This window comes from Photinus pyralis, unplaced genomic scaffold (genome assembly GCF_008802855.1).
Source record: "Photinus pyralis isolate 1611_PpyrPB1 unplaced genomic scaffold, Ppyr1.3 Ppyr1.4_LG1, whole genome shotgun sequence".
Lineage (NCBI taxonomy): Eukaryota > Metazoa > Arthropoda > Insecta > Coleoptera > Lampyridae > Photinus > Photinus pyralis.
Window position 1 is genome coordinate 4,841,175 of NW_022170249.1, and position 22,085 is coordinate 4,863,259.

A 22,085-nucleotide genomic window follows, 5' to 3' on the forward strand; every position below is an offset into this window, starting at 1 on the left:
AATAAGAATGACAGATAAAATTGTAAAGAGTTCGGCGTCCCTATCGAACCGCTGCGTTGCGAGCCAGGTCTTCATCGCTGGGAAGAGGTGGAAGTTTTGTTTTTCGACAACAACACCCGCTCGCACACAGTAAACCGTACTGGACGATTTTGGATACGAGTTGATCACCCTCCGAACAGCTCGGCTCTCGCGTCAAGCAACTTCCACCTCTTTCTAGCGATGAAGACCTCGCTCGCAACTGTAACGTTCTCGTTACTTTCACTACACTTCTAAACATTCGAAGGGTTTCGTCCGCTTAAAATCTCTACCAACTCAATTGTCTTCCACCTACCGTATTATGACGTAACGGGGTGAATCTCGTTTTGTTACCGTCCCCCTCAGCCTTTACATACTTGGCGAGCAGTTTGACTCATCGAGAAGTAAAAAAAAATAAAATTCGGGTAACTACCGGGTTTATATTGACAATTAGACCAGAATATTACATTAAATTCTTCCTCTTCCACACTTACTTATAATCCCTTACGCTACAGAAAAAACCTAAAACAACAAACTAGCCTAACTCTACGCTACTGAGTTTGATCAAAGGGTTATCAGTGGCCACTCTCTCTGTGATCTCTCTTATCGATTGCTCCTACTTAATTACCTACTACAAGAACCTCCTAATACAGAATCAGATATACAATAATTAGAGTTAACCACAAGCTATGACTAAAAAATAAAAAAAACGATGTCTATAACTGTTCAACCCCGAAAGATTGGTCACACCAAAACAGAGCAAGTTCACAGTACCTGGTTCCAATTTTCGTTGGCGGTTTTCCTCTATTAATCGGTGACGATGCCGGTATCTCCAAGAGAAATCGATTGCAGGTAAACTCACTTCTGGCACTACTCTTACAAACGTCGATATCAATACGACATTCACCCTTTTTAATATTGATTATTGGTCGATCTTTAGAGATCTTTTTAAACTTTGATTTTAAACGGACAACCACAATTTATTAACACTGCCCGGCCGCTCTATTCGACAAATTTTATTTCCGTTTGGCTCTCGAATTTCGCGTTTACTCCTTTACGACACCGTCGAAAACGCAACTTTGCGCCCACGAATAATTCCGCGACCTGCCAGGCGTTCGCTTCCCTGGCCCGTCTTCGCGAATCTCCTACAATTTTTTCAAAACTCTCCACTTACGCCTATCATTTCCCACACGCCCAAAGATTGACTCAGCCAATCCATCCAATGAAATTCAAATCCAGCGAACGGACACCACTACTATTGGCCAAATTCACAAATATCCGGTAACATTAAAAACAACCCCCCTCATCAAAAAAAAGAAAAACCGTTCTCACGCAGGTGGACCGTGACTAATTTTGAGATATTGATATGTCGCGTTTTGGGAGAGATACGCATCATTAGTACTCCGAACAGCGCGAAATTTGATCAGTGTGACTGAACATATCTTTGTCGGTAACTTTAGTTAGGCAATCGAGCTGTAATTTATTGGACTTTTTGTCTTTCACTTGGTCCCGTAGTGACCGACAAATGACAACATATGGGGCGTAAGGGTGAGAGCCAAAGTAAGTTCTCGTAGAAACACCCTGATCGGATTCCCGTTTTCTAATCGGCCGGAAAGTTTAACACATGGTGCTGCCGTCTTTGGCATGCCGACGTGTTTTAACACATGCATTTTAGCGCGCCCCAAAATATACCAATAACCCCTTTTTACAAACTAACATCCTACTTAACCAAAAAAATTTAACCTGTCTAAAACTACCTAATGTACACGGGGCGTTACACAACACATTACTTGGACAGTGATGCCGAACTTCAAGCCGTCGTTAACCAGTGGTTAAAGGCTCCGGCGGTGGATTTATACAAAGTTGGAATAAAAACACTTGTACCACGCTATGATAAGTGCCTCAATATGAATGACGACTATGTTGAAAAATAGACTAAGAGTGTAGCTTCCAAATGTATATAATAAAAGTTGTTTCTTACTTACACTTTCTTAATTTTTTATTTCAAAACATCTGCTACTTTCTGCATAGCCCTCGTAATATCCTATTACGTACCACTGGAACTGCAAAATTTTGTGTACCTATTGAGCAGTTAATTACACTCGTTTCAAGGATGGAGCAACAAAACCATCTTACGCCTCGATTCTCTAGGCTTTAATTGTAACAATGCTGTCCTTGGAATAACGTACAGCTGTCAAAGGTATCCATTCAAAAGAATATATTATTTATCATTGCGTTCATAGTCAACGTGGTGAGACGGAGGAATTTTGTCCGAATTTCTTTGAAAGCCACGTACGTTGAGCTTAACAGTGGTTTGCTATGGTGAGATGGTAAAGTCTGTATAATAGGAACTGGCGGTTACGTCATCTTTTTTACGTTTCCTTAGAATTAACGTACGTCAAATGGATTAATTTTGTTATTTAACTTGTTGTCTGATAGCGCGCATTCAGTTTAAATGTCCAACGTCGGTTTACTCTCTCAATCTTTATAACAAAGACAAAGATGACGGTTATCCCGACGTTTAATCGGGAGCTTCAACACTGAAGTGTCCCAACTTCATTGATTTTTGGGTTAGGTTTATGAGTGACATGTGCCAAAGGTCAAACGTCATCCGACACGCGACTCGACGTATCTTACTGACATCAATTTTCTGTCACTTCCAACTGGCGGGTATTAAAGAGAGATAACATAGATTTTAACTAGATATTGTTTTAGGCTTCATATTTTATTTCATAAAATATTTCGTTTACACCGCCATATATTGCTTTTGAAAATTACTGCGCTGAATAGCATTCCAAAATTCTTACTTAAAAATTCCAACCCAGAGAAACGCGCCGCAAATCCAACAAGAGATATTTATTAAACGCGCGTAATAGCACGATACTAAAGTACGACTTTGCTAAAGTACAATAATTAGAACAGCGTAATTGGTAATCAGACGAAAAACAGCATCGTTGTTATATCTTCTCAGTTTAATTAATTTAATTAAATTGAATCTTAGATTTGTGAAATCTTTCAATTCCCTCGTTGTCCACAATTTCAACAACGTTTAGAAATAAAGTTTCGCATTATACTAAAAGAAAATAAAACGGCGAAGTTTCTAGGGCTTTTAATAAAATGATGTGGAAGGAAAGTACTGGAGCGGCTCGTACACCTTGCAAGAATTACAATTTCAAACTTCAGCAATTTGCGGAAATGTATTTAAAATATTTTATAAAAGAACACCCACTTCATACGGGACATCTTTTATGAAGCAGTTGGGAACTGAAAAATTTTTTGATGGCGAGGCGGAAATTACGCATCACAGCAAACGCATATTGTTCCGGAAAATATGTAATGCTTTGTGAAAGCTAACTTAATGATTACAAACTCCCCTAGTGGATTAAAAAAAATGCCGCTTTTATACTTATTTAGTGTAATGACAATTTAACCAGTTTTCTTTTACATCAGAATTCGCACCTGCCAGGGTCTCCCTAACCGTTAAATATGAAAATGGTCTGTCTTGGGACTAATTAATATCGTTCCCTTCCTATAGAAGCAAATTACGCGACAAAATTCCTAGTTATTCAATGCCAACAAAGTGCTCCTTAATTCAAACTGCAGAACTTGTTGTTCTTGGTAATTAATACAAATCGTCTTCGCTAATGGTCTATTTTACGGCAATAAATGAATAAGCATTCTCGAATTAAATTGTAATTATTTTTGCTCTTATTTCATTTATTACGTTCCTGTTCGTTTGAGTTAATAAATGAGTTTCCTTCTTCTGGTAGCACGTAAGATAGATCATAAAAGCATTAACAGACATTTTTTTATTAATCTTAAGTGGTGATCCTGTACATTCCATTCTCCAATAATTTGCGGATACTATTCCCTTAGCATGTGTGCTTCCATCATAATTGTTAATTGCGAACCACGATAATAAAATTGATTATTTTGTAAGTGTCTTAATAAATGAAAGTTCCACACGCTAGAGGTAACACTTCGCACGTAGCCGGTGTTCTCTAAATACTTTAACTACCGTAATTTATCGATTACGTGCTATAATTGCTTTCAACAAGTAGTACACATTTTGTGTTAGGGTGTTTGATACGTCGAAAATCTCAAATCACTTTAGGAATTTATGGCAAACTTAATTAAAATGAACAGCAAAGTTTTACTAAACTAAAATCTGGCCTAGAAATACCCCAAAATACACATTGTACTATATCGACTATATGCAATCAAAAACTACTTTACTCTACAAAATGTTTCAGTCTATTTATGTGTACCTTCAAATTTTGTTTATGACGTTTTATGGTATAATTAACATCGTTATGTTTTTTTACTACTTTGAAGGGTCCTTCCCAAGAAGTTGTTAACTTCTTAGATCGGCCACGGCGAACTGTCGAGTCGTGAAGCAACACTAGACCGGCTGGTTTAAAATCTCTTAATCTAATAAATGTGCTTTTGTTCTCTCTTTAGATTCTATTATAGTGGTACGTGCAAGATTGTGTGCATAACGCAATCTATTTTTTAAATCAATGACAGAATTGTAAGAGTATGTGATTACTGGATGTTTTAAAATTGTTGAAGGTAATATTGGTTTTCTACCAGAGAGCAATTCATAAGGTGAAAAATTTGTGGTTGAATGGGGGGTGGTGTTGTAACAAAACATAGCATAATCTAACCAATCATCCCATTTATTCGGAATTAATAAAGTGTCTCAAGTACTCAGCTAAAGTCCTACGTGATCTCTCGAACTGGCCATTGAATTGAGGATGACTTGTTAATTTTGAGTAATTTGCAAAGGTCTCTAATTAAAAAGTACTTAGAAAATTTGCACCTTGATCGGAAAGTAGGGATTCAAGGATTCCAAATTTACAAATAATTTTTGTAACTAGCGCTTGGGCTACCGAATTAGATTCTTGATCTGGCAGAGCAATTGCATCCGAAAATTTGGTGGTTAAATCATCTTCAGTCAGTATATATACATTTTCGCGCTCGGTTGTAGGAAGAGGTTCAACTATGTCTACATAGCACTTTTGCCATGGTCTAACTGTAGTCTCAGTTATAATAAGGAGACTATCGATTTTGGAAACTTTATTTTTTTGACAGGAAGGACATTTTTTTATATAATTTTCTATAGAAGTTTACATGTTTGGCCACGAATGGTATTGTTTGATTCGATTGTATGTTCGTGTAACACCTTGGTGTCCTCCGGCGGGTGTGAAACTCGTATAAAATTTGATTAATATGTTCCTCTGAGTAATCTGAGTTTAGTGTATAAATAGAAATTTTTATTTCTGACTTTCTAAAAATATATCTAATCATGGTTCTGATGATTTCCCATGATAAGTGGCATACAGAAAATATAGATTTTGGTATTGCTATCCTGGTGATGTTATCATTGGTACAATAATAGTAAATGGTATTTAAAGTTGCCCACAAGTTTTCATTGCTAAGGGTGAAATTTGATTCGTTATTATCGGTTAGTAATACATTAATTAAAATTTTTTTTTTTTTTTTTGGTAGGTGGGGAAATGCTCCTTAAGCACACTCCGGAAGGAAAATTTCCGGAGTAGTGTGGGGCTCTCCTAACAGGTATACCCACTAAAACCCCACCTTAGGCTCGGCTTCTAAGGCCATTTGCCTTTCAATTACACACAAAACAAACCGTCAACATAATATAAATATTACAGTTTATCATTAAAACCAATGCTACTAATAAACCGTAGAGTATTTAGGCATTTGTCCTTGGTATTAAGATTTTCCGCCCAAGTATCACTTATTTTGTTAAGATCTCGCGCATTCCTATATTCCGGGCAAACGCATAGTATGTGTTCCAAAGACAAATCCACTCCACAGTGGTCACATTGTGGCCGATCATCACCCGCCAACAGAAATCCGTGGGTCAGAGCACTATGACCGAGTCGAAGTCTGAATAGTCTCGTTAAGGCCAGACGAGCCATGCCTAAAGGAAACAAAGGCCCTATTTCAGCTTTGACCCTTTTCAGAAAGGCATCAGACTCCGCCCACTGTCCATTCCAGCGTTCATACACACGCGCTTTCACAACCCCACGTCGTGCTGTTATAGTCATGTCTACAATGTCGGCATATTCCAGTTGTAGATATGCAAACTCCTCTCTAGCTCTTTCTCCTAAGGACCTACATCTATACAGACGGGCGCGCGTGGTTACGTTTCTTAGCAGATGGTAATTCGGATGATTACCATCCATCGACACTTTGAGGTAATAATTTACCACGATCTGCTTTCTTCGAAGAGCTAGAGGAAGAATGTTTGCCTCAACGTATAGTGACTCGACGGGACTGGTCGGAAAGGCTCCAAGGGAGTATCTTATGGCAAGATTCTGTATTCTGTCCAGCTTGCCAAGCAACGTATTACTACTACATGTAGAATACACAGAACATCCGTAGTCGATCCTTGATAGTATGAGACCTTTATATAGGTCTAGCAGCGTCTTGGGATGCGCTCCCCACTTGTGGTGAGCTAAGACTCGGATGACATTCAGGGACTTTCTACATGTAGTAGCAACGTTCTGTATATGCGCGGACCAGCGTAGCTCTCTATCGAACGTTAGACCCAGGAACTTGACCTCTTGGACCACGCTTATTATGCGGTCATTCATAAATAAAACCGGGTCATAATGGGGTTTGCGAAGTCGACAAAAATGTGCAACCTTCGTTTTCTCCTCTGATAACACAAACCCAACAACGTTGGCATTATTACATATTTGATTTATCGCCACTTGTAATTTACGTGTTATAATACCGACGGTCTTATCTGCACAAAAAATCGTCAGGTCGTCGACGTATAAACATTTTCCGATTTCGTCAGCAACACCTCGAGCTATCTCGTTGATGGCAATGCCAAACAGGGAACAGCTAAGTGTGGAGCCCTGCGGCACCCCATTCTCTAAAACGTGCTCGTTTGAATAAGCGTCGCCAACTCGTACGACAAATTTCCTATTTTCCACAAAAGATTGTATAAACTTTGGCAGATTCCCTCGTAGATTATATTTGAACATATTTTGTAGTATACCATACCTCCAAGTCATGTCGTATGCACCCTTGATGTCAAAGAAGACCCCAACCAGGTGCTCGCCACTGTCGAACGTATTCAGAATACGATCGCTCAACTTGACCAGATGGTCAATAGTTGATCGTCCCTTCCGAAAACCGGTTTGATATGGGACGTATATATTGTTACGTTCGAGGAACGTTTGCAACCTCCCGTTTACCATCTTTTCCAACAGTTTGCCTAGACAAGAGGTCAAACTTATTGGACGGTAGTGTTGTGCTAACAGCGGGTCTTTTCCCGGCTTCGGTATAGGGACTACAACTGCCTGTTTCCATTCAGAAGGGTAAGTTGATTCGATCCAGCAGGTATTAAAGAATTTTAAGATGATCTCTTTCATTTCAGCACTACAGTGACGAAGCATCTGGTTATGGATACCATCTCCTCCCGGTGAACATGACTTGGTGTTACGGATTGCTTCATCTAGATCTTCTAGGTTAAAAGGTAGGTTATCATCTAGAGTTTCATCGGTATCAAAGTTTATAGGTGTCAATTCTTTCTCGATTTTAGCCTCTAGAAAAGTACGAGGATAATTGAGTGAACTGCTAACTTTATAGAATTGATCCGCAATAATGTTACTTATTTCCTGCAGGTTGTTGGTAACTACCCCATCTGAGTTACGCAGAAATCTGGGATAAGCGCAACCGATTTTACCGGATATTGCTCCTACCTTCTTCCAGACTTCGCCAGTGGTTGTCTCCGGTGTGATGGTGGAAACGTATCTTTGCCATGAGTTTCTTTGTGCCTCTAATATCCGCCGGCGACACTCGGATCTTCGTTTTTTAAATTCGATTAAATTCTCCATTGTAGGATGGCGACGGAACCTATTTATTGCTCTTTTCTTTAATAAAATTTTTTCTTTTATTTCAGGTGACCACCACGGAACCATCTTCCTTATATTGCCAGGTTTAGATCTTGGAATGCTGGCCTCGGCGGCATTTAAAATAGATGAGGTTAGCGTATGGAGATTTACCTGGCTTGGCGGAACGAGCAGCCGTGTGAAGAGTTCCCAATTTGCTTGTTGCATTTTAAATTTGGCTATCGTTCTCACAGGAGTGTTCCTGCCTTGCAAGGTAATAATTATGGGAAAATGGTCGCTATGATGCAGATCACTTTCCACTTCCCATTTTACGCTTGCATGTATCGCCGGTGAACATACCGATATATCGATGGAATCGAAAGTACCGGATCTCACATTAAAGAACGTAGCTGAATCATCATTCAACAAGCTTAAATTTTTATCCTCGATCAGATCTAACAACTCCCTGCCACGAGCATCGTCTGAGCGGGAGCCCCAAACGGTGCTGTGAGAGTTAAAATCCCCAACTAGAATAAAAGGTGCCGGAAGCTGATCTACGATTTTACCAAATTGTGGTGTTTATTGTGATTGGAAAGAACGTGCCTGTTTTTTAACATTAATAGTTTCCCTGTAAGTATCATAAACAGGCATTTACAGTTGTTTATTATTACTAATAATATATAAACCGATAACAAAAAGTCTAACATAACAGAATAAATAATAGTTAGTATAAAATATAAATTAATTTTAATTTGAGCTGTTTCACCTCCTCTCTGATATATATGGGGGATCGATGCGTAATTTGTGTTTTTTGCAAATTTCCCCTAACAATTTCTGGTAGCACGCAATCCAGATAAAACTTTTCTAGTTTCGGTACCATACGTGACATCCAAAATTCATGATCTCTCTCTATATTTTCTAGGAAGAGAGGATTATGTCTCTGAATAGACAATAAATTTGCAGTATTTCCTATTTGTGATGTTAAGTTGTCTTGAACCTATGAATTTAATATTTAAAACCAAATTAAGCATGTAACATAAGAAGATATAACTATTACCTGAAAATAATAGTTTGTGATTTCGTTTTAACCTTATATTTCCATCTGAATTGAGTTCCAAACAAGGAACTACTTTGTTTTTACTGCCAACATAAGCGATTGTCCTTCTTGAGAAATTTTCCACAAGCATTTTATTTCAATCAGTCCATCTGTGCCAATTAGTCCTATGAAAGTAGAGTTGGAAGACTGAAAGAGTTAATAATCATCATTTCACTTACCATCCGGAGACGCAGCTAAATAACCACTATTTAAGCCAATAAAAAGACCGGATTCCTTCACGGGTATGTTATTTTCTCGGGAAAATCTCTCTCTCACCATGCTCTCGCTATTCTTCCCGTACTCCATTGCTCTGCTATTTTTTTTATTACAGCGGGCATTAATATTTACTTTACTAAATTATGGCAGGGGGTTGTCGGAAGTCTTTTAACCACTCGACCAAAAATTGACGCCGTTAGTCGGTGTTTTCGACGATTTATGTACAAATGGTTGTCGAACTGGCCCAAAGTCTCGTTGGCAATTGAATCACTGAGTTCAGAAACACCTTAAGTCACGTTTTTACCATATCTGAGGTACGTATTGAGTAATGTATGAGAGACCTAGATCCATCGATTGGACGCAGAAACAACCTTATTCGCATACGTTAAGCGTACAAAACACCGTCTAGAAATATTGACTGAGTGCAGAATCAACCTTAGTCCAGGACTTGGGTGGTTTATGCACTCATTTGTCAGAAAATAAAGTTTCTACATTTCGCCACCAGAGTGCTATTTTTGCGTGGCGCAAAACAATTGTTACTTGAGTGTTGAAAGGGCAAGTGTACTGAGTAAGTGCTTGAAAAAAGTAAGTAGCAACTTTACTGCTCAAATTCTGATTTTAAACATAATTTCTTCAAAGTGATAGGTGATCTTGAAGAAATCACCGGCCAATCAAACTCGAAAAAACGGGTAAGGAACGATGAGTCCTATAAACGAAATAAAATCAAGCAAGCTCGTGTCAAAGGCGAAGCCTATATGAACTACAAGAACGTGTTAGTTCCTGCAAAACAGCAAGTTGCCTGTCAATGCAAAAACAAATGCACTGAAAAACTGGTCGATGTCGAAAAAGAAGAGATCTTTCGGAACTTCCGTCAAATTTCAACCAAAAATGAACAAGATGTGTTTCTTCAAGGTTTAATACTTTGCACTGAAGTTAAACGTAGACGTCCACGTAAAGAAGGAGCAAAAAATAGGACCAACTCTTTTTCTTACAACGTTCTAGTTGGTAGTGGTAGAAGAGAGGTTTGCAGGAATGCGTTTGTGGGTTTGTATGGAGTATCAGATGAACGTGTGAAAAGACTCAGGACATTATTGCAAGCAGGACGGACACCCGAAGATATGAGGGGGAAACAAAGAAGTGGCAATGCTTTAAATCCTTCAGAAACTATTTCAATTATGGAACATATCTCTTCTTTCCCGGTTAAACAGACTCATTACGGTACTCGCGAAAACAACTACCTGGATGCAGAGTTGAACGTCAAGAAAATGCATTCAATGTTTTTGGAACGGAATCCGAACTCAGCAGTGAAGTATGAGTATTACAATAATGTTTTCAAACTGAATTTCAATTTGTCGTTCGGACGGCCACAGATAGATGTGTGCAATGAATGTGAAACTCTGTCACTGAAATTGAAAAATAAATCTCTGAACGATACGGCAAAAAGAGTTGCTGCGGCAGAACTCATGATACACAAAAGAAGATCCAAGAAGTTTTATAATGCTTTGAGAAGTGCAAAAGAGCTTTGCAGTACACGTGACAATGTGCTTGCTTTGTCGTTTGACTACATGCAAAATTTGCAGTTGCCCCGATGTCCGGCTCAAGATTTGTTTTACTTATCTCAGCTGACTGTTAATGTATTTGGGGTACATAATGTGAAAAAAGGTGATGCAGTTTTGTTCATGTATCATGAAGGTCAAGCAAGAAAAAGTCCTAATGAGGTTTGTTCGTTTCTTCTGGAGTATATCAACACTTACGTTGGGGATAATATAACTGAGTTACAGCTATTTTGCGATAACTGCTCTGGGCAAAATAAAAATCACGCTGTCCTTCGTTTTTGCTCAGCCCTTGTCAACTCAGGCCGGCTTCAGAAAATTGAAGTTTTTTTTCCTATTCGTGGACATTCATTTTTGCCCTCTGACAGGGATTTTGGCATGATAAAGCGTAAACTGACTAAAACGGACCGAGTGTATACTCTAATGGAATATGTTGAGATGATTGTCACGTCTTCCGTCAAACCCAATAAATTCACAGTTCACCTGGTAGACCAATCCCATATCAGAGACTTCCGAAATTGGTGGGGCAAATACTTTAAGAAGGATGCAATTTCAGTGGAAACCTCGGCCAGATCAGTACATAGGAGTGCAAAAGAACGCTTCAACATCTCAAAATTTCACTACTTCCTATTCAGTGCGGAACATGGCAAAGGCGTTGTTCGAGCCAAAAATTATATTGGTGGAATCGTCAATCATCCTTTTTCTCTGTTACTCCCAGGAGTGAAGTCGACTGATTTTCCGGTGGATCTCGCAATCCTCAACGGAAAAGTGCCAACTTCGGCTAAAAAAATGGAGCACATTAAGAAAGCTCATAAGTTTGTTGACCAAAATGAAGAGGCACAACATTTCTGGAAAGAGATTTTGAAGTGGCCTACAGCTGATGGAGAAGAGTTGTAATTTTAAATTTTTTTCATTTCAAAAAGTTTGTTGTACTTCAGGTTTTAGCAATAAAATTTTTAAAAATTTCATAACATTATTTGATTTAATTCAGAAATAACCTAAGTCCATGTGACTTTAGTCTTCCTGACCTTTTTTGATTTGACATACAGTCACGTGTTTCATCATATTCTGCTGGTTGTTATGCTACTGCATGTCGTGGTAAATTGAAGAATGCTCCTAAATATATTTTTAGGAGGTTAATTAGTTTTTCTTGATTATCTTGAAACTGATCATTTGTGACTTGGGTTGTTTCTGAAATCAGTGCTTCAATTATGTCCTGGTCATCTTTTCCTGTAATCTACAATGCACATGATATCCCAGTTTTAAATACAAAAATGGGTACGTACCTGAAATTCATGTAACCTTCTGTTCACTTCGGAATCAAATTCTTCTTTGGTAAGTTCTCCTTCCTCAGCATTTGGTCCATAATCAAAGTTAGGCTGCTCGGTTGGAACCAGCAGATCTTTCTTGGACGAGGTGGTGTTTTTTCTGTGCTCGGCTTTTATTTCTCGGGATCATTTTTGGCCTACCATATACTCCTTGAAATGGGAACCAGGGCTTTCTCCAATAACATTTCTCCAAGGACTGTAGTGCCAGGATGTCCCTTTATAGTATCTTAAACCGGCTAGGTGTGACCTGGTTTCAAAAGATCCTCTCTGTGTAAAATTTAATCTTTTTCCAGCATTGAAGCGCGCTAGGATTGCCATATATAGCTTAGCTCTATTATTAGTTTCATTACTTATGAGCTTATGGGATTTCTTTAACACATTATCTAGGGCACCTTTAAAAGTGGTACTTAAAATTATGTTAATTACGAAATTTTTTTACTACCTTTAATGTGCAGTAGCAGTGCACTGTTACGCAACGAACTTGACAAATTCTCATCGAGCTTACCTACGCCCTAACAATAGATATCTCTGCAGCTCCTGTGGGCTTTGAAGACGTGGTATGGACTGTTAACGACGTCAGCCGTAAGACTTTCTACGTCACCCAACGCGTTGTCATACATTGCATTTTGCACTCTTATTTCCTAACTCTTCAATAATTTTCCCAGTTACTAACTTCCGTTCTTGCACGTGTACATTTTTGTCATTTTTTATAAAACGCCAGGCCTTCTCAAAGTTTTTAATGGCATGATTTGTGCATTCAACTTTTTGCACTTGCTCGCCATATGGCACCTATGCTCTAATTTTGGCATTTATTTATTATTAATATATTAATTTATGCACAGTATCTGAGTTTGTTTATATTAAATATGTATTCCCGGCTATGTATGATCGAGGATAAGTGCGTAACAGCACAGATGTTGTCTGTGGTAACAGGTACCTAATTTCACACCAGAACGCTGCACCGTAATCGGTAAGGTAAGTGCGTAAAATTCATATAAAATGCTGATTATATGTCCTTATTTGACTCAAATATGTTTATTGCATAAAAAGTTACATAATTTTATAAATTTAATTTTAAAAAACAAGAAATGCCGTAATAACAAAATGAAGCTGAAACTCGACTGTATGTTGTAACAAGAAAATTCTACTGAAAAAACAACTTCTCCTCTACGTCCAATGATTGGTTTTGGCAAAATTGAAATAATAGCAGCCTCATTAACGTCGGCAATATCTTCTTGATAAGGGTAGTGGAATGTTGTTGTTATGCCCGCCAGCCCGCACGCTCTCTCGTTTTCTTGACAAAACTAAAAACATGTTCTCCGTCGCCATTGAACGATAAAATATTACCCACAAAGTATTTTACTGTCTTTTTCGTGCAGAATTTTACAATTGCCCAGTCTCCAATTTCCTTTTCATTGACAGGCTTAAAGGCTTCTTCTACCTCTTCTCTTATAAAAGCAGATAGCGAACTCTCGTTTGAAGATGAGTGTAGACTGACTCTGTCTATATTTTCTTCATCTTCCGAACTGTCTGCCTTGCTAATGTTTTTTGCTTTCTTCTTCATGACTGTCTGTGGTTTAACTTTCTTCATTTCATTATCTTTTAGTCGTTGTATGGCATCATCTGTCGTAATAATCTCACCTTCTAAACATACCACCTTTTTCCTTACTTTCTCGTAAGAACTGTGATTTTTCATAGTAGCAAGAAGCAAGTTTTCAAAACTGACATCTGCACTTGGTTCTTCTTGTATCTGTTTGCAGTGGTGGAGCTTGTAGTTGGTATCTTTCTTCGGGTATAACCTTGTCATTAAACGGGACTATTCCGCCTTTTTTAACCCGTTTTTATGACGTCTTCAGTTGCTTCAGACCATAGATCTCCAATCATTTGTGAAAATTCTTTCTTTGAGATTGATGCCGATATGGTGTCTGCCATGTCGTGAGCTTCGCGTCCCAACGAACCTTTAAAGACTTCATAACGCATAAGTCAAGTGGCTGTAGTAGGTGACTAGAATGCGGAGGATGTTTTAAAATCACAATGCTTTCGCGTCTCGCCATTTTCATCAATGTGAGACCGACAAATGTTGCATGGCCATCATAAAAAAAACCTCAATCTCAAACTCGTCACGTTGAAAATACACTTATGAAACGCCGACAAACACCACCCCTTGCAGCACCTTAGATGGCCAAACCTTCAAAACGTAGAACAAGTAATTATCCGCGAATTCGGCTTCCGACTTCACACAGGAAACTTCTTCAAACTTCAAACTTAGATTAGACGAAACTTTCAATGCTGGCTGTGGCTTCAAGTCAAATAATCATTGACGGAACTCGCAAGAAACGAAATAAATTCTTCAACGAGACGTATCTCGGTGCTGAACGTAGGAAAAAGTCGATTTCAAAACTTCAACGAAGCGTAATACTGCGTAAACTCTGGCAACAAGCCGAATTTTGAATTGACCGCACTCTGGCCCTAAACTTGGCATAAAGCGACGCTTTTCTTGTTGACGTCCTATTTAAGGCGAAACCCTTCTGAAAATCAAAATTACAACAACCAATCATACACAATTGACAACAAAGACTATCCCCCCCCCCCCCAACGTGCGTTATTAGACCAAGAAAATAGAGGGAGAAAATAATTCTTATAAATCAATTTATTAGACATTAAGGGATAAATCCAAACTTCAATTCTGGGAAAAAATAAAGTTTGATCTCTCCTAACTACACAGAAAAGGCGATACTTCACATCCACCTGTCCAGGGAATGTTCAAAGGATGTTTTTAGAAATACGTCTTTTGAATGACCACATCTGTGAACATTGGTCATCAAAGTAATGTTCATAGTATGTTCTTTAGATGTTGAAGGACCTTCTTAGGATATTTGAATGGCCAAGGGCAAACGTATTACGTATGTTCAAAGAACATTTCTGTGCTATTTAGCCCTTTACAAATTCTATTTATCTGTGTAAATAATCTAATATTCAGTTTCACTTCTTTACCATGATTTGAGATTAATATCCTTAAAATGTCCATCACGTCATGGCATGTTTGACCTAAAAGACACATTTTTAATTCAAACGCGTCGCATAAGCAAACATCGGTCTATTGAAAAAGGAAAGATCTAAACGGCTCTCGTGACTAGCACGCAAATACCCATACTTGAAATATTATAGGGGTTGAACTTTTCGTAAACACCTCGATTCTATAATAAAATGAATTGGAAATGTTTAGCTTTGCTCATTGAGCTAAAGCCCAAGAGCTTTGAAAATTAGCTGATGATTTATTAACTGCTATAAACTTACCAGCATAATTGCATAACATTCTAATTATGTAGATTATAAATTATTCCCAACTTTTAATATATTTGTTTTTTTACAGGTACATAATTGAATATTAAACTTTAATTCAAATGTGAAGTATTCAGAATGCAAACGTGTTCAACAATTTTTCACATGAAAGCATATTTATAAAACCAATTCCTGACTCTTATCTACTCCCTATTACTTTAATTAGATGGTGTGCATTTTTACGAAACTTCTGCTAATAACATACAGCTTAGGTAAATAAGGACGTCTTCACCTAAACAAAGAAAATGTCCTCCATGACAAATAAGGGATTTAATTAAAATCTTTGTGTGTGCTCCTCTCGAAACACCATAAATACGAAGCAAATAGGAGTTCCAGAATTGGTGACAAGTACCCTCCCTGCAGGACGCCTTGGTACACCGGTGTGACTCGTGATAGGTGATCCTGTATCTTCACCCTAAAGGGTCCTGCCTTGTAACTTGTAGCACCTGTGTAGTGACTGGCGGCACGTTCTGCGTTCATCGAAGTTTGCCCAGCAAACCCGCTCTCCACACGAGCAAAGCGATTAAGACATTCCGAAACATGGAAGAGAATCGTTTCGAAGAAGAGACGACAACCCTCGTCTAGAGGAAAACATGTACTTGGAGTTTCCATGAGAGATCCGTGTATATACAAATGCTGAAAAAAGTGTAACCAGAAATTTTTACTAGAGTAAAGAATTTTGAAGATATTCCGGTGTTCCACAAGGCTCTGTACTTTTTATCATATATGTCAATGATCTTGATTTGATAATCAAGAATATATCCAACTTTTATCCCGATCCCCAAAATGTAATAATAAACCAAATTAGATCTTAAGTCCTAATGTATGTTCAGAGCCCCAGTGCCATGTAATTGGAATTATTATTCTGTATGGTGTCTGGTTAAACAAATAAATAAATTGCAAATTGATAATGTATGCTTATGATATTATGCTAAGCTCCAGTTCATCACTAATATTGACTAAAGAATCATCCATCCGATTAAATGAATTTGCATCTAATTGGTCCAATGAAAATAAATTTACACTGAACATCTGTATAAGTTTGGTGAGGTTTTTCTCGTGTGATTTTACTTTCGATACTTCATTCTAAAGTCATTTTCGGTATGTTCATTATTACGTACCTGATATAGCTTTCTACATCGATATTCCTTGGTGGAAACAATATAATTTTGGATTTTTTCAATATTGCGCAAGGAAAGTGCATTGGCAAAATTCCACCACCATCTTGTCAATTCAAAACTTTGCTTTTGGTTAGTTAACGTAAATTGAATTATTGATTCCTATTTACTCTAGGCCACAAAGACATCTAACTGGACATTTTGAGGTGGAAAAGAAAAAATTGGTGGAATATGTTCATTTCGGTGTCAGAAACAACATATTAAAAATCCCACCCCCCCCAAACCCTGTGCTAAAGGCACCAGCCACTCCACCACTCCGAGAAACCGTATTTTCGACCTTTTTGTCTGATATCTCGCGATCTATGAGGTCTAGATGAAATATTTTTTGCTGAAAATATTTCTCGTGAAATTTCATACAAGGTAGATACTGAGAAGTTAGCCTAGGTCTACCTCTTAACCTAGAACATTCATAAAAGGAGGCGAAAATCATCAATTTTCGTGTTTTTTTGCAAATATATCGCGACCTTTAGGACTAGATGAAATATTTTTAGCTGAAAATGCTCCTCGTGAAATTTCTTACAAGGTAGATAATTAATACGGAACGAGCCGAAGGCGAGTGGAGTAAATCGTTCGAGTGATTAATTGCCATTCTACACAGATCAAGCTTTGGGTTGTTCTTCCTAACCTCCAAATACTCCTGGTTCCTAATCTTTCTTTATTTTGGTAGTCTCAACCATTTTCGCTACTTGTTTCACTTCCTCACTAGAAACGACACTGGGCGCATAACCTTTTGTGATTATTTTTGAGGAATTGACTTAATTCAGTTAGTTAGGAACGGCAGACGCCTCGTTCTGGTCAAGAATGCCTTCCTATTGTTTTGAATCGTCTGCGTTTTTGTTTCCTAGTGTGTACTAACGGTTCCGTATTTGGCGGCATTTCCTCATTTTTACTTCTAAATAATGAACCTTAAACTTATTTTCTTCCTGGTTATTTTTACGTGTATGGCAGATACTTCCCCATGAGTACACTTTATTTTGTAAAGCTGTGAAATTTAATAAGATTAATTCTTAATTTGACTCCTGTAGAATCTGGCATTAATCTAAATTTCTATCATGAGAGGGCGGTAGTTTCGGAGACGTCATGTTTGTTGACATTCCCACCATTACCATCACCATTACATTCCCACTTCCTTCCAAACACTATAAAAGTAGAAACCGAACCAGAAAGGAGGTCTTAGGTCTTTGCCCTGATCCTAAGTACCACAGTCCCATCCCCTGGTTGGAGTAGCGATTGTAAATCGCGCTCTAACAATGCCGGACTGGCGGTTGTAACACACCGCGAACAGGAGGTGGTTTAAAAAGGGAGATTTTAGAGGTCCTTGGGTTACGAAGAGGCAAAGGGTAGCCTGTAACCACTAGGAGCGTTACAATTTCAATACCGCAGTTCATATTTTGGTAATCATTTTCTTTCGTGGCCTTATTATACATTCCTACGCAGACGCCATAGTAATGAGATGTTACACTCAAAAAGTGCAAAACCAAATGATAACGGTATTTACAAATTTAGAAATGTTAATATTAAACGCGTCGTAAAATCGACGATTTGAATAGGAACACCCAGCAAATAATGCGAGTATAAATTTCATATACCACACACAGATTATACTCACTAAATGAGGAAGTTTTGAGAGTAGTCATTTAGACACACGTTATGATTTTATGTTAAGATAACACAAAAGAAAAATGCGCACAAAGACTTAAAGCTCTAATGTCATTTGTATGCTGTAATCCTCTTCACGTCAATGTTTGTCAGGTACACACCGGAAAGTGTCTAGGATTAGTTGATGTACGGGGGGATACTTCTAAATACCTCCTCATTCCCAGCAAATACGGATAATCTGCAAAGTTTCGGAAATTAGTTCTTTATTGATTGCCTACGGGATGTGAATAATGATACAATATTATCGTTGCGATTACGGAATTGTAATCGAAGCCAATTATAAATATTAGCTAATCAAACATGAAACTAACTTTTGACTCTTTTTCAACCGGATCAGTAACGAATTAATAAAACAATGACTTGATGCGGATATCTGGATTGCAGCTATAAACATAGAAAACGGGTTTTAAGAAAACTGTTACTAGAAATCCGATAGATCTAACTGCAGCGGAGGATCCTTTAGCTATGCATTAAATATTTATCGTCTGTGAGATTAAGCAATGTGCTGCTTGTAAAGTTACAGCCTACTTATCTTTGGGAATTCATACGAAATAATCCTCTATATGTAAATTAATACGTAATACAATAATAAAGCCAAATTAGGTAGAATATTTGCCCCAAAACTTTGTGTGTGCGCACTATAAAGGTTTTAAGGTATTTTGTTTTGTATGGTATAATTCATAACAAAAGCTTAGGTAAATATAATCTTTGTTTGGAACATATAACAGAGTGATTAACTGGAGCATTTGAAAGCAATACGGTTTGAGAATTTATATCTATTCCAGAAAAGTGTTCTCTCAAAGCATATTTCGTCGACACGCAACGGCGCCATATTTTAAGGACAAGTGCTTATTGGTGTGATCGGTATAGGACGAGTTAATCATTTATATATAGAGATATCGATTGTGCTGTTCGTGTAACAATTGCTTCTGCTTTGTCACGTACACTTAGGCACGCTGCTTCTGTTGAAAGGCACTGCGAGAGGATTGATTCTTCGTAGTGACAGAATACTGACCGCAATCAATAGTCGACATATTCAATGCAGAATTTCAATACTGTGGAAATCTGGTACAGAGTTCTTTTGGATTTGGGACAGGAGTGTGGGGGTCCCATAACGATTTGGGAATTTGGATGGGTGGATTTTGTTTATTGCTTTTTTTGTTAAATTTTGACACTCTGTTTAAAAGTTATCTAAATTTAAAGTGCAATACATTAGCCATCTAAGGCTATGGCAAGGTGTTTCTAATTTTTCTGAATTATTTTCTAATTTAACGCCATACATGTTTAGTGTAGTAGGAAAGAGAAACAATTTTTAACCTTAAAATAGGTGAAATAATTTCAAATGAAAGCGTTCTAATTTTCACGTTTATATCTCAAGCGAGTTGGCCGTGAGAGCTTTGGTCCCATCTTTAATAACGACCCTGTATATAGTTCATTATTTAATACTAAGGTTTGACAAATTTGTTCTTCAAGTAGTACTTCCCATTCTCATTTACAATAAAGTTTATTTATAAACCTGGTAATCCTTTAGGAAAATAGTTACACCAATTTTTATTCAATGGTTACACTTAACACAAAGTATAAAAGAGTTTGTAATATGTCAAACATCTTACAACTAAAAACTATACTTAGTTGTAATCGAAGTGCATTTATTATTAATCCATGTAACAACCTGTTGTTGCGTTGAATCTACCAATGCGCTTTAGTGTGTTAGGAGTGTAGTTGATACAACTGGAAATGGAAAAATATCACTTTTGTTTTTGTCGTTGAAATGACAGGTCTTATTTTCAGAAAGATGTTGAGATCTCATGTGGAAAATCCAGAGGCACCAAGCTAAAATTGTCTAAAGTATTTAATCTAAGCGTATTTACGCGATTGGGGATTGTTACGCCGGGTACTCATTGGCGAACTGCAACTGTAACCAACCGTTACTGTATCAGATCGTCGTCAAGTACGTACGTTCTTGGTTCATGCGAACTGTCTGGATCCGCAGTGTTCGCAGAGAGCTCGCGATGTCGATAAGTAGCGAAATGATTACCAGTGCTGCGTATATATTAATCGACGCACTAATAGAGGAAGATAAACGTCCAAGACGATGGTGGCGTCATAAAATATACGAAGAGAGCAGCGGATCTTCGTAATTTACAGCTTTAAAATTCCAGCACATCAGTGGCCATTACAAAAATTTTACTCGCATGACTCCAACAGATTTTGAATATATCATTAATTTAATTGGTCCTAAGATTCAGAAAAAAATGCCAATTGCAGACAAGCGATTTCAGTGCAAGACAGGTTAGCAGTGACATTAAGGTTTTTGGTGACGGGTGATTCTGTTACAAGCCTGCAGTATTTATTTGGTATATCTCTAAACAAGCCATTAGCCAGATTATTCCAGAGGTAAGCGAGGCAATCATCGATGGATTAAAAGAACACGTCAATGTAAGTAAATGAAAATTTATTCCCTTAATATAAGTATTGCAGACTCAGGTATAACAAATGTAACTAAATTAGATCTTGAATATCAGGGTACTGTGAACCTGAACTTCCAAGTGCATAGGAAACTGATGTTTCCTCTTGAAAAAGTTGAGTTGCTACCTGTCGATGGGTGTTCTGAGTCTGAATGCGGAGAGTGAGATGCGTTTGTTTGTGGGCTTCCAAGTGGAGAGGATGTTAAGCTTGTTGAGGATGTAGTGGGCCTTTGTTGGTAACTACTGTAGTTGTGAACTGGATGACCAAGCAAAGAGCTGGTTGAGGAGTAACAATTTTCATGTGTCTCTTTGCTGAACTGGCCTAATGTGCACCCCAGCACTTGCAAGAACCTAAAGTCAGGATTTATTGATCCGTGCAAGTATAATGTGCGTACCACATTAAAGTTAATATTGTTTAATCGCATAATTTATTTAAATTAACACATTGTAATTTACCTATTATTATTTTTGCCAACTTTTATCCCTAAACGGAAGATTCCCTTTTTTGCCAAAGAAGGAAAATTGTTCCGATAATGCATCAGATAGTAAGGGAGCAAGGCATCTACGAATACATTCATACAAATTAGCTTCTCCAACAGATGAGAAAAATTGAACCTGCAAAAAATATATTGGTATAAATTTAAATGAAATACAAAACATTGCTTTCTACAGGGCATTTTTTTAATCAGAGCGGTGTGTCATAGACAACAATGACGTCATGAATCAATATTGATGTCGTGTGTAAAATTGAAGGTTATAAAGCATGTTTTAAATTAACGCAAGAAACAAATTTACAGCAGCTTAACTTTGACAAATCATTAATACCGGTACCCTTCATCGTACTACCAACATAAATGCTGTTTCCGATTCTCAAAATCGAGATTAAATCCAAGATCTGACGCTTGCAAATTGCGTTTTATTCGATAAGAGTGTCAATGTCGCTCATATATGATCGCTCTGTATATTGTGCTACTTTCAGTTTGTTTTTATAGTGGAAATTCACGTATTAACAAACATTATATCAAAGGTAATTAAACATCATTATTATCTCTCTATTTTGGAGCTCTGGCACTCGAATGTAGAAGACAGTTTTCGATTCCTGCATGTGATTAAATAAAATGTTTTGTTTCACGTCGCACTATTTATAAACCATTATATTCAAATTTAAGCATAGACACTCAAATGCTTGTGAAGGAAACATATTCTCGATAAATTGGTTAGGATAATGGTATAAACTTTCCTATCCCTCTTTATGTCTGTCTATTATGCTTACGGTTCCTAACGCAAAATCCGATAGGCTTACAACTACAATTAATCTGTGCTACAACAAAAAGTCTATATCCTATATGATAAGTT